Source organism: Glycine soja, chromosome 8, assembly GCF_004193775.1.
Source record: "Glycine soja cultivar W05 chromosome 8, ASM419377v2, whole genome shotgun sequence".
Lineage (NCBI taxonomy): Eukaryota > Viridiplantae > Streptophyta > Magnoliopsida > Fabales > Fabaceae > Glycine > Glycine soja.
The window spans coordinates 30,335,798-30,349,342 of NC_041009.1; the positions used below are offsets into that span (position 1 = coordinate 30,335,798).

The 13,545-nt window shown below is 40.1% G+C and overlaps 1 non-coding gene across 1 annotated transcript; it reads right to left on the reverse strand.

Moving 5' to 3' along the window:
* Positions 1-4,029: 4,029 nt before the first annotated feature.
* LOC114424769 lies at positions 4,030-4,136 on the reverse strand. The gene has a single exon (XR_003669070.1). It is a non-coding gene; the product is annotated as a small nucleolar RNA R71 (small nucleolar RNA).
* Positions 4,137-13,545: the final 9,409 nt, after the last annotated feature.

Genomic DNA, 13,545 nt, shown 5'->3' on the forward strand with positions numbered 1-13,545 from the left:
AGTAGATTATCCTTTCCCTTGCTTCCCTTTCCGCTGATATCTTGGTGTACTTATCCTTTAGCCTTTTCTCATGAGCCGTTGCTAGGTTTAGCTTCTCTTTGTACTTATCAATGATGACCCACATATTCCTTTCAGCCTCGCTTAACTGTTGGGACAAATTTCTTTTCGACCTAAGGTAAGCCTTTAACTGGTCCTTCAAGATCATGCCTTTGACCCGTGACTAATCCCTTTCGTCTCTTTGGAGCTTAAGCTCACTATTGTTGCACCATAAAGCCCATTAGAACTTTTTTCGACCGTGTTCTTCCTTTCGAGCCTTCTTGGTTTCTCGTTCCAAGGCTTCGGTGGTGGCCATATTGACGTCCCTTAGTTCATCGTACTCTCTTCAGACTTTGATGGTCATTGACTTGAACTTCTCTTTGACTGCTCAGGCTCTTTCAAGCTCCTCCTTTAGGGCTTGTACTTCCTCTATTTCTTCCAAAGCTTTAGCCTCTTCGTCTCTCACAGCCCTTAGCTTTGGGAGCCAATCCAATCCTTGTGTCCAGACTCTCAGCCATTTACGATAGGCGCCAATGATCCCATTATTGCTTCCCTTAAGCTCTTTGTCCTTCCTTCGCACCACATCCCATGCCTTGCGAACTTCTTGAAGTACCCTCGTGTTGGGGCCACTAAAACCCCATGCAATGAAAGGCGTCAGGCTTTTTTCTAATGGCGCTCCTCTCATGGGGTAGCCAAGCTGTCTTATGGCGAGGACGGGATTATAATTAATACAACCCTTTGTTCCCATTAAGGGAACATTTGGAAATCCTTCACACGAGGACAGAATCCCAGTTCTTCCTTCCTTCCAGCGAGGGAACCAATTAACGGACGCCCCCTCCTTGCTAGCCTAGAGTTGGTCCCAATTTTCCATTCCTTTATCGACACACGAGCGGTGACCTTGTAGCGGACAGATGGCCTACCTTCTTGGCGAAAAAGGTGTGAAACCAGCCACACATAGAGAGTCGGTGTACAACAAACAATTCTTGCACCGCTCTTTTCACATCTCCGGTCGAACGTGTCATACACGTCAACCAAAATGGCGACGGCCGAGCTTTCCTTCCTAAGGTGAAAGGCGAGGAAAGCGTCAATTGCTGCTAGGTCCACTAACTCTTCCACATTTTGGAAAGAGGACAACCCCGAAGATCAAAAACGCCAAGATGTCAATAAAAGAAGCCCATTCTCCTTTATTTACCAAGACCTTTGCCTTTTCCTCCAAACACCTCCTTGGTACTCCGACTACCTCATTCCTGTTTTGCTTTACCCGGTCCAACTCTTGTACTAAGATTTTCACTACCTTGGAAACTCTAGCCATGGAGGGGTAGAACCCAGAGAAAAGATATGGCTTCTTTCCTCCCAGTGGGCATCCCAGGATTTCTTCAAACTCTTCCACAGTCGGCACTAGCTAGAAATCCTTAAATGTGAAGCACCTTAGGGGCTGGTCATAATATTGGGTAAGGGATGCAATCGCTTTGATGTGCCATCATTTTCTTCTATTTTCTAAACCCTTTTTGCACCATTTTAATTATTGATTGGTCTTAATTGTCAATTAATTAGGTAGTTTTATTATTTGGGCTCATTTAGCTAATTTGATGTTTTTAATCTAATTTCAGGAATTAATGAAACATTGGGCTTAATCCGGATTTTAGTTGTGGACTTGAAGAGGGCAAATAAAGCAGTGCTTACCTTAGTTAATTTCTAATTAGGAAATTTCGCAATTTTATTTTATGTTGTTCAGTGTTTATTTCGTTTTGGGCCAGAGTATTGTAATAGGGCCCAGTGACTTTGAGTGACTCTTTTTAAATAGTTGCCTTGGGATTCGTGCAAGGCATTCTATTCTGCTATTTTCATTATTCAGAGCTTTGGTTTTAGGTTTTCACATTTTTCTGTTCCCTTGTTACAATTTTCGTTCTTAATGCAAATTTCCGTTTTCTGCTTCTAATTACGAGTTCATTCGTGCTTCTTCTTCTACTTTCATTTACGTTTCTGTTCATTTACGTTTCTGTTCATTTATGTTTCTGTTTCATGTTTCATTTGCGTTTTCTGTTTGAATCCATGGAAGGCTAGATTTTTTGGTGTTGTTTCCTTTTGATGACGAAGCCCAACTCTCTTTGAGATTTTGCTTGTAATGTGGGTTCCTGGCAGTTTTCCCTTCACCAGTTATCCCAATTTCGTGAATATTAATCAGTGCACGCTTTGTGTTCGATTAATTGCCTCTGAGCCTAACTTGCGTTCATGCTTAATGGACGAAGGGCTAATTGGTGTATGTGGTGCCTAATCACGTATTGAAAACCCTAAGTTGATTTTCGCTTAGTAAATTGAAACAGGGTTGGATTAAGTGGTTGACTATTAGGGACGAATTTTCCATAACCCAGGATAAGAGAATGGCTTCTGAATCAGAGGAAACAACCCGTTTTTAATATTAGTATTTTCGTATTCCAGTTTGCTTGTTCTGCTCTTTAATTACCAAACAACCAAACCCCCCCCCCCCCAATCATTACTGTTACTGCAAGTATATTATGAACATTTGGTCTGTCACTGCTCGTTGGGAAACGAACTAGGATCACTTCCTAGTTACTGCATTTTCATGTTTATTTGATTCGGGTACGGCCTCGATTAAATTTGGCGCCGTTGCCGGGGAGCAGTGTCCAAAGGTTCATAATAGCTAGCTAGTGTTGTGTGTTTAATCCTTTCGTGTTTTATGTTTAATTGTTAGTATTGTGTTAGTATGTGTGTTAATGTTGTTTAGTGTCCTGGTATTTTGTTTAATGTGTGTTCTGTTTCAGTTTTTCCATTAAGCGTTTTCCCTGTTTCAGTCTTGGGTGTTTTGTTGTGAAGAGTGTGCTTACAGCAAAAACAGAGTAGTAGTAGAAATCAATTAGAGACGGATTTTAGCGACCACCCATGCTGAATTATTTGAGATTTTTTGTTTTAGTAGCTAGGGTTGTTATTTTTGGCTGAATTTTTTGTGGTAACTTCTTTTAATCCATATTTTGTGGGAAAAATAGCTAGAGCCTTTAGTTTGGTCAGATTTGAAAGTTCCAAAAAACTAGCAAATTTTGTGTTTGTCAAAACTTCAAACGGCCATAACTTTTGCTCCGGTTATCAGAATCGCAATTATTATATATGCATTTGGGGTAGAAAAAAATTCCTACGCCGTGGCAGCCCTCCGTAGGCTGGCTGAGGTCTCCATCGTCCAAAAAAAGCGATTCTGTCAAAAATTTTTAGCTTTCATAGTTAGACTTTGAATTTTTGTCTGAAATTTTTTGTTCTATCTTTTCATCATTTTATAAGGTTGCTCACAAAATTGCAAGTCATTTGGATATCATTTGAGGGTAGCTATAGTTCAAACCTACACCTTTATTTACATGATAAGGCAACTAGTTGTGTGCATGCTGAATGTAGTGTATGACTAGAGGCAATCCATCTGACTTACAACCCTTTGATCCTGAGATAGATAGGACATTTCATAGATTAGTTAGGCATCATTTTATACCTTTTGATCATTCTGAGCATTCCATTATTGGTGAAGCTGTGCATTCTGTTATTGGTGATTTTGAACATCCTGATCTTGAGCATTATAATTTTGAGCATTCTGATTTTGCACATTCTAAGAACATGGCACAACCTCCACCCCGTGAGAGGACTCTAAGGGAAATGGCTGCACCTGATTTCACCTATGAAAGCTTGTGCATCCAATACCCTGATGAGGATGTCCCATATATTTTTAAAACTGGACTGATTCATTTGCTTCCAAAGTTTCATGGCCTTGCAGGTGAAGACCCGCACAAACATTTGAAATAATTTCACATTGTCTGCTCCACCATGAAACTCCCAGATGTCCAAGAAGATCACATATTTCTGAAGGCTTTTCCTCATTCATTAGAGGGAGTGGCAAATGAATGGTTGTATTACCTTGCTCCAAGGTCCATCACGAGCTGGGATGACCTTAAGAGAGTATTCTTAGAGAAATTTTTCCCTGCTTCCAGGACCACAGCCATCAGGAAAGATATCTCAGGTATTAGACAACTCAGTGGAGAGAGCCTGTATGAGTACTGGGAGAGATTTAAGAAACTATGTGCCAGTTGCCCCCACCATCAGATTTCAGAACAGCTTCTTCTCCAATATTTTTATGAGGGACTCAGTAATATGGAGAGATGTATGATAGATGCTGCCAGTGGTGGAGCCCTTGGAGACATGACTCCTGCTGAAGCCAGAAATTTAATTGAGAAGATGGCCTCCAACTCCCAGCAGTTTAGCGCCAGAAATGATGCCATAGTCATTAGAGGAGTGCATGGGGTAGCTACAAACCCATCTGCATCATCTGAAACTAAGAAGCTTGAAGGCAAACTGGATGCATTGGTTAACTTGGTAACCCAGCTGGCCTTGAATCAGAAATCTGTACCTGTCGCAAGGGTTTGTGGTTTGTGCTCCTCTGCTGACCACCATACAGACCTTTGCCCTTCCATGCAGCAACCTGGAGCAATTGAGCAGCCTGAAGCTTATGCTGCAAATATTTACAATAGACCTCCTCAACCTCAGCAGCAAAATCAACCACAGTAGAGCAATTATGACCTCTCCAGCAACAGATACAACCCTGGATGGAGGAATCACCCTAACCTCAGATGGTCCAGCCCTCAGCAACAACAACAGCAGCCTGCTCCTTCCTTCCAAAATGGTGCTGGCCCAAGCAGACCATACATTCCTCCACCAATCCAACAACAGCAACAACCCCAGAAACAACCAACAGTTGAGGCCCCTCCACAACCTTCCCTCGAAGAACTTGTGAGGCAAATGACTATGCAGAACATGCAGTTTCAGCAAGAGACCAGAGCCTCCATTCAGAGCTTAACCAATCAGATGGGACAATTGGCTACCCAATTGAATCAACAACAGTCCCAGAATTCTGACAAGCTGCCTTCTCAAGCTATCCAAAATCCCAAAAATGTCAGTGCCATTTCATTGAGGTCGGGAAAGCAATGTCAAGGACCTCAACCCGTAGCACCTTCCTCATCTGCAAATGAACCTGCCAAACTTCACTCTATTCCAGAAAAAGGTGATGACAAAAATTTACCTAACAATTTCTGTGCAGGTGAATCTTCTTCCACAGGTAATTCTGATTTGCAGAAGCAGCACATTCCCCCTCTTCCATTCCCTCCAAGAGCAGTTTCCAACAAAAAAATGGAAGAGGCAGAGAAAGAGATCTTGGAAACGTTTAGAAAGGTAGAGGTAAACATACCTCTGTTGGATGCAATAAAGCAAATTCCAAGATATGCCAAATTCTTGAAGGAGCTGTGCACTAATAAGCGGAAGCTTAAAGGAAGTGAACGGATTAGCATGGGCAGAAATGTCTCCGCATTGATTGGTAAATCTGTTCCTCAAATTCCTGAAAATGCAAAGATCCAAGTACATTCAGCATACCTTGTATCATAGGGAATAGTAAGTTTGACAATGCCATGCTAGATTTAGGAGCTTCTGTTAGTGTTATGCCTCTGTCTATTTTTAATTCTCTATCTCTAGGCCCCTTGCAGTCAACTGATGTGGTAATTCATTTAGCTAATAGAGGTGTTGCCTACCCTGTTGGTTTCATAGAAGATGTCTTAGTTAGAGTTGGTGAACTGATTTTCCCTGTTGATTTTTATATTTTGAATATGGAAGATGGATTTTCTCAAGGATCAGTTCCCATCATTCTAGGCAGACCCTTTATGAAAACTGCTAGAACTAAGATAGATGTTTATGCAGGCACACTGTCCATGGAGTTTGGTGATATAACTGTTCATTTTAATATTCTGGATGTTATGAAATACCCATCTGAAGATCTTTCTGTATTTCATGCTGAAATAATTGACCATGTTGTTGATGAATACATGACTGATCTTTATTCTAATCTGCATGCCTCTCACTCTTCATGCATTGAGTCTGAAATTGTACTTGATCATATGTCTGAATTTGATGCTGAGAATGAATCTGAGAGTGATATTGATTGCATGCCTGGTGGTGGTGTTTTACCTCTTGAGATTGATTTTATAGAGTCAGATAGGACTAACCATGTTTCAGGAAATACACATACCTCTGACTTTCTTTATGAGGTAAAGGCTAAGAAACCATCCCCTTCCACCACTGTCAAGCCGACCACACCAGAATTGAAGCCTCTGCCATCAAATTTAAAATACGCTTACTTGGATGATAGCAAGAGTTTTCCAGTGATTATATCTGCCTCCCTTGCTGATGAGCAAGAGGAGAAGTTGTTGTCAGTTCTCAAGAAGCATAAGAAGGCTATAGGCTGGACCCTGGCAGACATTCCTGGTATTAGCCCATCCACATGTATGCATCGAATAAATTTAGAGGATGGAGCTAAACCAGTAAGACAACCACAGAGAAGACTCAACCCGGTGATTCTTGATGTAGTGAAGAAGGAGATAACCAAGCTTTTGCAAGCTGGAATCATTTATCCTATCTCCGATAGCCAATGGGTGAGTCTCGTCCACGTAGTCCCGAAGAAGACTGGCCTCACAGTGATCAGAAATGAGAAGGAGGAGCTGATTCCTACTCGGGTGCAGAACAGTTGGAGAGTCTGCATTGACTATAGGAGGCTGAACCAGGTTACCAAAAAGGACCATTTTCCCCTGCCATTCATTGACCAGATGCTTGAACGCCTGGCAGGTAAATCCCACTACTGTTTCCTTGATGGTTTTTCTGGTTATATGCAAATTACTATTGCTCCTGAGGATCAGGAAAAGACCACATTCACCTGCCCCTTCGGCACTTTTGCTTATAGGAGGATGCCTTTCGGCCTGTGCAATGCCCCTGGTACCTTCCAGCGGTGCATGATTAGTATTTTCAGTGATTTTTTAGAAAATTGCATAGAGGTGTTTATGGATGATTTCACTGTATATGGATCCTCTTTTGATGGTTGTTTGAATAGTTTGGAAAAAGTTTTGAATAGATGCATTGAAACTAACCTTGTTCTAAATTTTGAAAAATGTCATTTTATGGTTGAGCAAGGTATAGTTTTAGGCCACATTATTTCCAATAAGGGTATTGAAGTAGATCCTGCAAAAATTTCTGTTATTTCACAATTGCCTTACCCCTCTTGTGTGCGAGAGGTGCGATCTTTTCTTGGTCATGCAGGATTCTACAGGCTCTTTATAAGGGATTTTAGCAAAGTAGCCCTTCCATTGTCCAACTTGTTGCAAAAGGAGGTGGAGTTTGACTTTAATGACAGATGCAAAGAGGCTTTTGATTGCCTCAAAAGAGCGCTGACTACCACCCCCATCATCCAGGCACCCGACTGGACAGCCCCTTTTGAGCTTATGTTTGATGCATCAAATTATGCATTGGGGGCTGTCCTTGCTCAGAAAATTGATAAATTGCCCAGGGTGATATATTATGCTTCTAGGACTTTAGATGCTGCCCAAGCAAATTATACTACTACTGAGAAAGAGCTTCTAGCCATAGTTTTTGCTCTTGAAAAATTTCGATCTTATTTGCTTGGTACTCGCATTATTGTTTATACTGACCATGCAGCTCTAAAGTACTTGTTGAAGAAGGCTGATTCTAAGCCTAGGTTGATCCGATGGATGCTCTGGCTCCAAGAGTTTGACTTGGAGATCCGTGATAGGAGCGGAGCACAAAATCTAGTTGCTGATCATTTAAGTCGGATCGAACGTGTATCTGACGCAGATTCACCTATTCGAGATGATTTCCCGGATGATCATTTGTATATACTGTATAGTATTTCTGACTCTCTTTCTACTTCCTGGTTTGCTAATATTGTCAATTATTTAGTTGCTTCTGTTTTTCCTCCCTTAGCATCTAAAGCCCAAAAAGATAAAATTAAAAGTGATGCTAAGCATTTTATTTGGGATGACCCCTACTTTTGGAAATTGTGCAGTGATCAGGTCATTAGACGGTGCATTCCAGATCATGAGACTGACTCAGTCCTGCAGTTCTGTCATTCTTCCGCACCGGGAGGTCATCTGGGTGTTCAAAGGACAGCTCGCAAAGTGCTTGATTGTGGTTTTTATTGGCCCACCATCTTTAAAGATGCGTGGAAGATCTGCAGCACTTGTGAGCAGTGTCAGAGAGCAGGAAATACACTTACATGGCGACAACAAATGCCTCAGCAACCTATGCTATTTTGTGAGGTGTTTGATGTCTGGGGTATAGATTTCATGGGTCCTTTTCCTGTCTCTTTTGGTTATGTTTACATTCTCCTTGCAGTTGACTATGTTTCAAAATGGGTGGAAGCCAAGCCCACTAGAACTAATGATGCTAAAGTTGTCGCAGACTTTGTCAGGTCTAATCTGTTTTGCAGGTTTGGAGTACCTAAAGCAATTGTTAGTGATCAAGGAACCCATTTTTGCAACAGGACAATGCATGCCCTGCTTAAAAAGTACGGGGTGGTACACAGGGTATCCACACCATACCACCCCCAGACTAATGGACAGGCATAAATTTCTAACAGGGAAATCAAGAGAATTCTATAGAAGATTGCGCAGCCAAGCAGGAAAGATTGGAGTACCAGGCTTGATGATGCTCTCTGGGCACATCGGACTGCCTACAAAGCACCCATAGGAATGTCTCCTTATCGGGTTGTCTTTGGAAAGGCATGTCATCTTCCAGTGGAAATTGAGCACAAAGCATACTGGGCAGTGAAGACTTGCAACTTCTCTATGGATCAAGCTGGCGAGGAAAGGAAGTTGCAACTGAGTGAGTTAGATGAAATCCGCCTAGAAGCCTATGAGAATGCCAAGTTCTACAAAGAAAAGACCAAGAATTTCCATGATAGTATGATAGTTAAAAAAGACTTCGTGGTTGGGCAAAAAGTGTTATTGTATAATTCAAGGCTTGGACTCATGAGTGGTAAGTTGAGGTCTAAGTGGATTGGTCTTTTTGTTGTTACTAATGTTTTTCCTTATGGTACAGTTGAGATCAAAAGCGACTCCACAAACAAGAGCTTCAAGGTCAACGGACATCGACTTAAGTCATTCCTCACGAACCCTTCTTTAGTGGACGTAGTGGTGGAAGAGACTTCCTTACTCCACCCTACTCTTCCTCCACCATGACTTAGGGAGTTTTTCTTTTCCTATCTCCTTCTTTGCTTTTATTACACTTGTCCGATTCTCTTTGATGATTTAATTGTTTTTAATCTTTTAATTGTGCTACATTGAGGACAATGTGTTGTTTAAGTATGGGGGGAGTGTTCTTTGGTTTTGCTAGTTTTGTTGGTTTTGTTAATTTGTTAGTTGTGTTAATTTGTTAATGTTGTTAGTTTCGTCAGATTTTCAGTTTAATATTTTGGGTCAATTTTGTGTGCACGTACGAATTTGCATGTTTTTCTTTGAATTATAGGATATGTTCAAGAAATGGGTAATTGTTTTGAAAATAAAAGTTCTTGACATTTTGTGACTTGAAATCCTTGATTCTTCTCTACATGTCATGATAGTTTTGAAAGCTCAATTTGAAAGTGATGAGTTTACCTTTGTGAGAATTTGAGCCATCCATCATCATAATCATTTGGTGTGTTTTGCCCCATTGATTGCTTGCACAATAGCCTTGGCTTGATTCTTGTTGATGCGTCCTAATTCACATGCATATTTGGAAATGATTGAGGCAATTTTGTTCTTATAAGCTTCTAGCCAAATGGACTTACCTTGAATTAATTCCTTTGATAGCCCTTTTGAGCCTTGTTTCCCTTTCCTTGTTTTGAAGCTCACTACAAGCCTTAAGTGAAAAACCATGATATCACCATATCCTTAAGGAATTTTGGAGCTTTGGAATTGTTTTGGGAATAAGTGTGGGGGGTTTTTGTTTCATTGGACAACTTGTTTTGTTGGCTATGCTTCATGATGTATTTTGGGCCATACTTGATGTACATTGTATATTGGTTAAATGTTGGACATGCTGAATGAAATGTTGTTTCTCAAAGGCTATAGAATAAAAAAAAAATATTCAAAAAAAAAAATTTGAAAAAAGAAAAAGAAAAGCAATAAAGTTGAGTGAATAAGATCTTAAATGGCACAAGAATGATGAAACTCTTGGTTCTACTCTTCATGTTTAATTTTTATCTTTACTTCTTTTTATTTTCTTATTTTTTTTCTTAATATGCACTTATTCCCCTTTGCTCCTCTATTCCTTTGGGATTTAGCCACTTATTCCATATTTCTCCATACCTTGTCCTTGGCCCATTACAACCTTAAAAGACCTTTTGATCCTCATGTGCTTGTGTTTGTGGGTTGATTGTCAATTTTAGAATCTTGCCAAGTCTATGTGGTGTTTGCTTTCATGGGTGCTTTGAGGGTAAATAGTAGCCTAGACACTTGAGAGATAGAGTGTATATCTTGTGAGGCTTTATCACTTTTCATTCTTGAGCTGATTAACTATTTTGCCAAGATTGGGTTGCTTGGATGATTTTCATGAATGTCTTGACTTTTTGGATCTCCTTATGTTAGATGTTACCCATTCCTTTCATTCCTTGATGTTCATTGAGAAATATATGAATGTGTTTGTTTGTCTCTCTTTGATATCCTTGGATTTTGTTCTTTGTTTCATTTTGCCCAGGAGTGCAAAAGGCTAAGTATGGGGGGTTTTGATGTGCCATCATTTTCTTCTATTTTCTAAACCCTTTTTGCACCATTTTAATTATTGATTGGTCTTAATTGTCAAATAATTAGGCAGTTTTATTATTTGGGCTCATTTAGCTAATTTGATGTTTTTAATCTAATTTCAGGAATTAATGAAACATTGGGCTTAATCCGGATTTTAGTTGTGGACTTGAAGAGGGCAAATAAAGCAGCGCTTACCTTAGTTAATTTCTAATTAGGAAATTTCGCAATTTTATTTTATGTTGTTCAGTGTTTATTTCGTTTTGGGCCAGAGTATTGTAATAGGGCTGAGTGACTTTGAGTGACTCTTTTTAAATAGCTGCCTTGGGATTCGTGCAAGGCATTCTATTATGCTATTTTCATTATTTAGAGCTTTGGTTTTAGGTTTTCACGTTTTTCTGTTCCCTTGTTACAATTTTCGTTCTTAATGCAAATTTCCGTTTTCTGCTTCTAATTACGAGTTCATTCGTGCTTCTTCTTCTACTTTCATTTACGTTTCTGTTCATTTACGTTTCTGTTCATTTATGTTTCTGTTTCATGTTTCATTTGCGTTTTCTGTTTGAATCAATGGAAGGCTAGATTTTCTGGTGTTGTTTCCTTTTGATGACGAAGCCCAACTCTCTTTGAGGTTTCGCTTGTAATGTGGGTTCCTGGCAGTTTTCCCTTCACCAGTTATCCCAATTTCGTGAATATTAATCAGTGCACGCTTCGTGTTCGATTAATTGCCTCTGAGCCTAACTTGCATTCATGCTTAATGGACGAAGGGCTAACTGGTGTATGTGGTGCCTAATCACGTATTGAAAACCCTAAGTTGATTTTCGCTTAGTAAATTGAAACAGGGTTGGATTAAGTGGTTGACTGTTAGGGATGAATTTTCCATAACCCAGGATAAGAGAATGGCTTCTGAATCAGAGGAAACAACCCGTTTTTAATATTAGTATTTTTGTATTCCAGTTTGCTTGTTCTGCTCTTTAATTACCAAACAACCAAACCCCCCCCCCCAATCATTACTGTTACTGCAAGTATATTATGAACATTTGGTCTGTCACTGCTCGTTGGGAAACGACCTAGGATCACTTCCTAGTTACTGCATTTTCATGTTTATTTGATTCGGGTACGGCCTCGATCATGCTTCCATGGAGACATCTACCATAGCTAGGTCCCAAATCTTAACATAAACTTTGCGAAAGGCTTGCCGTTGAAGTTGACCCATCAATTGTCCCAACTCTCGTAAACTGATGACCTCTAAGCTCTTGATTTTGACTTGATAGAACCTTTTCTTGAGCAGAGGTGTTTGATTTGATCCCATGTTTACTAGAATGAAAAGTCCAGTTTGAATCAATACTTCGACATCTATCATCGAATGGATGCATGAAGAGATGCTTATGCGGTGCATGACACAAGTGTATTTTACGGACACGAGAGCCTGGAAAATTATCTCTTCGTACTTGCAACATTTGGCAACGCAGTGTCCCATGTATGCACTTAAAAAGGAGATATGGACCTTCCAGCTTCCCATGACAAAATGACAAGACCAAAAATAAAACGCATGCGTGATGACGGGATGCAGACATAAAATGTGCATGGTTTATAGCGCAACAGGGGGACGTACAAGCATGGTAACATCATCAAATAATCATATAGGAGAGATGCTCATGACATTTAGAGGATATGCATGGCAGTGTTAAAGTAAACAAAACACACAGTGTGTTTGCTCGTGTCCCTATTTTAGAAACCTAAACGGGAGGAACTAAAAAGCTTTCAGTGATAACTCCCAAGGCGGTTATATCTCTCTCAATGGTTTCTAGAGATATCATTCCCTTTGATATCAACATTGTCGCGATAGGGACTACCAGTGACAACATATCATCAAAGAGAAAAACTGTAGATGAGGTTTCACTGTCATCAAGCAAGTCAGAGACTTAGCATGATCACAGATTCACCTCCACTTCCTATGTTCCCACGGACCTGGGTATAGGGCCCGTTTTCAACTCACTGTGTGGGCAAAAAGTGTTGGTGTTTGTGTGCATCAAATGAATAAATATCTACCTCATGCATACATTAAAAACACACTAAAAGCATCCAAGAGTTATATACAAGAACATAAGAGAAACAAAAGGAAACCGACAAAAGGGAAAGTCATGATATTGCACAAGATTTAGAAGACCTAGATCTCTAAAAATAGTCCCCAGTGGAGTCGCCAACTGTCGCAAACTACCCTTCGGGGGGAGGGCGACGCGAGACTCACAGGTGCGTCTTCCAAGGGAGGAAAACATGCGGAGTCGCCACCAACATTTATTCGAGGAAAACGTTAGGAAAAACCAAAAGCGGGTCTACGAAGTTTAAGAATAAAAGGTTCGGGAGTTGTTTTTACGCATGGGGAAGGTATTAGCACCCCACGCGTTTGTCAGGAGGGACGACATCCTTTAATCAAATGTGCAAAATCATGACTTTTAATTTATTTTATTTTCCCCTTTTTATATTTTTTTTTTATCTTTTTGGGGTTGACAAAAGCGGGGCTTTTGCTCCTACGTATCCTCAATCGCGATGAGGAACTCAGACTTACGTAGTTCTTTAAAAAGCGGTAAAGTTATGCGGAGTGTTTGATTTTTATACTTTACAAAGGTCCATTTTAACCGATAAAAGCAAAGAGGATCGTTTAAGGCGTTGGACATTGAACAGTTTCAAATGACCTTTTTCGCGAACGAGGTTGGATTTGTGAGTTGATTTTAGCTTTAGTTGCACTTAGTTATTTCTCAACTTATTTAAAAAGAGAACTTTCAAAGTAAAATGTCCGGTTGGAACTTACTTATTATTTTTTTTTATTAACCGAGGTTATGACATGAACGATCGGTTGAATTTTATTTTAACGATGATTAAACGAGGTTACAACACAAACAATTGG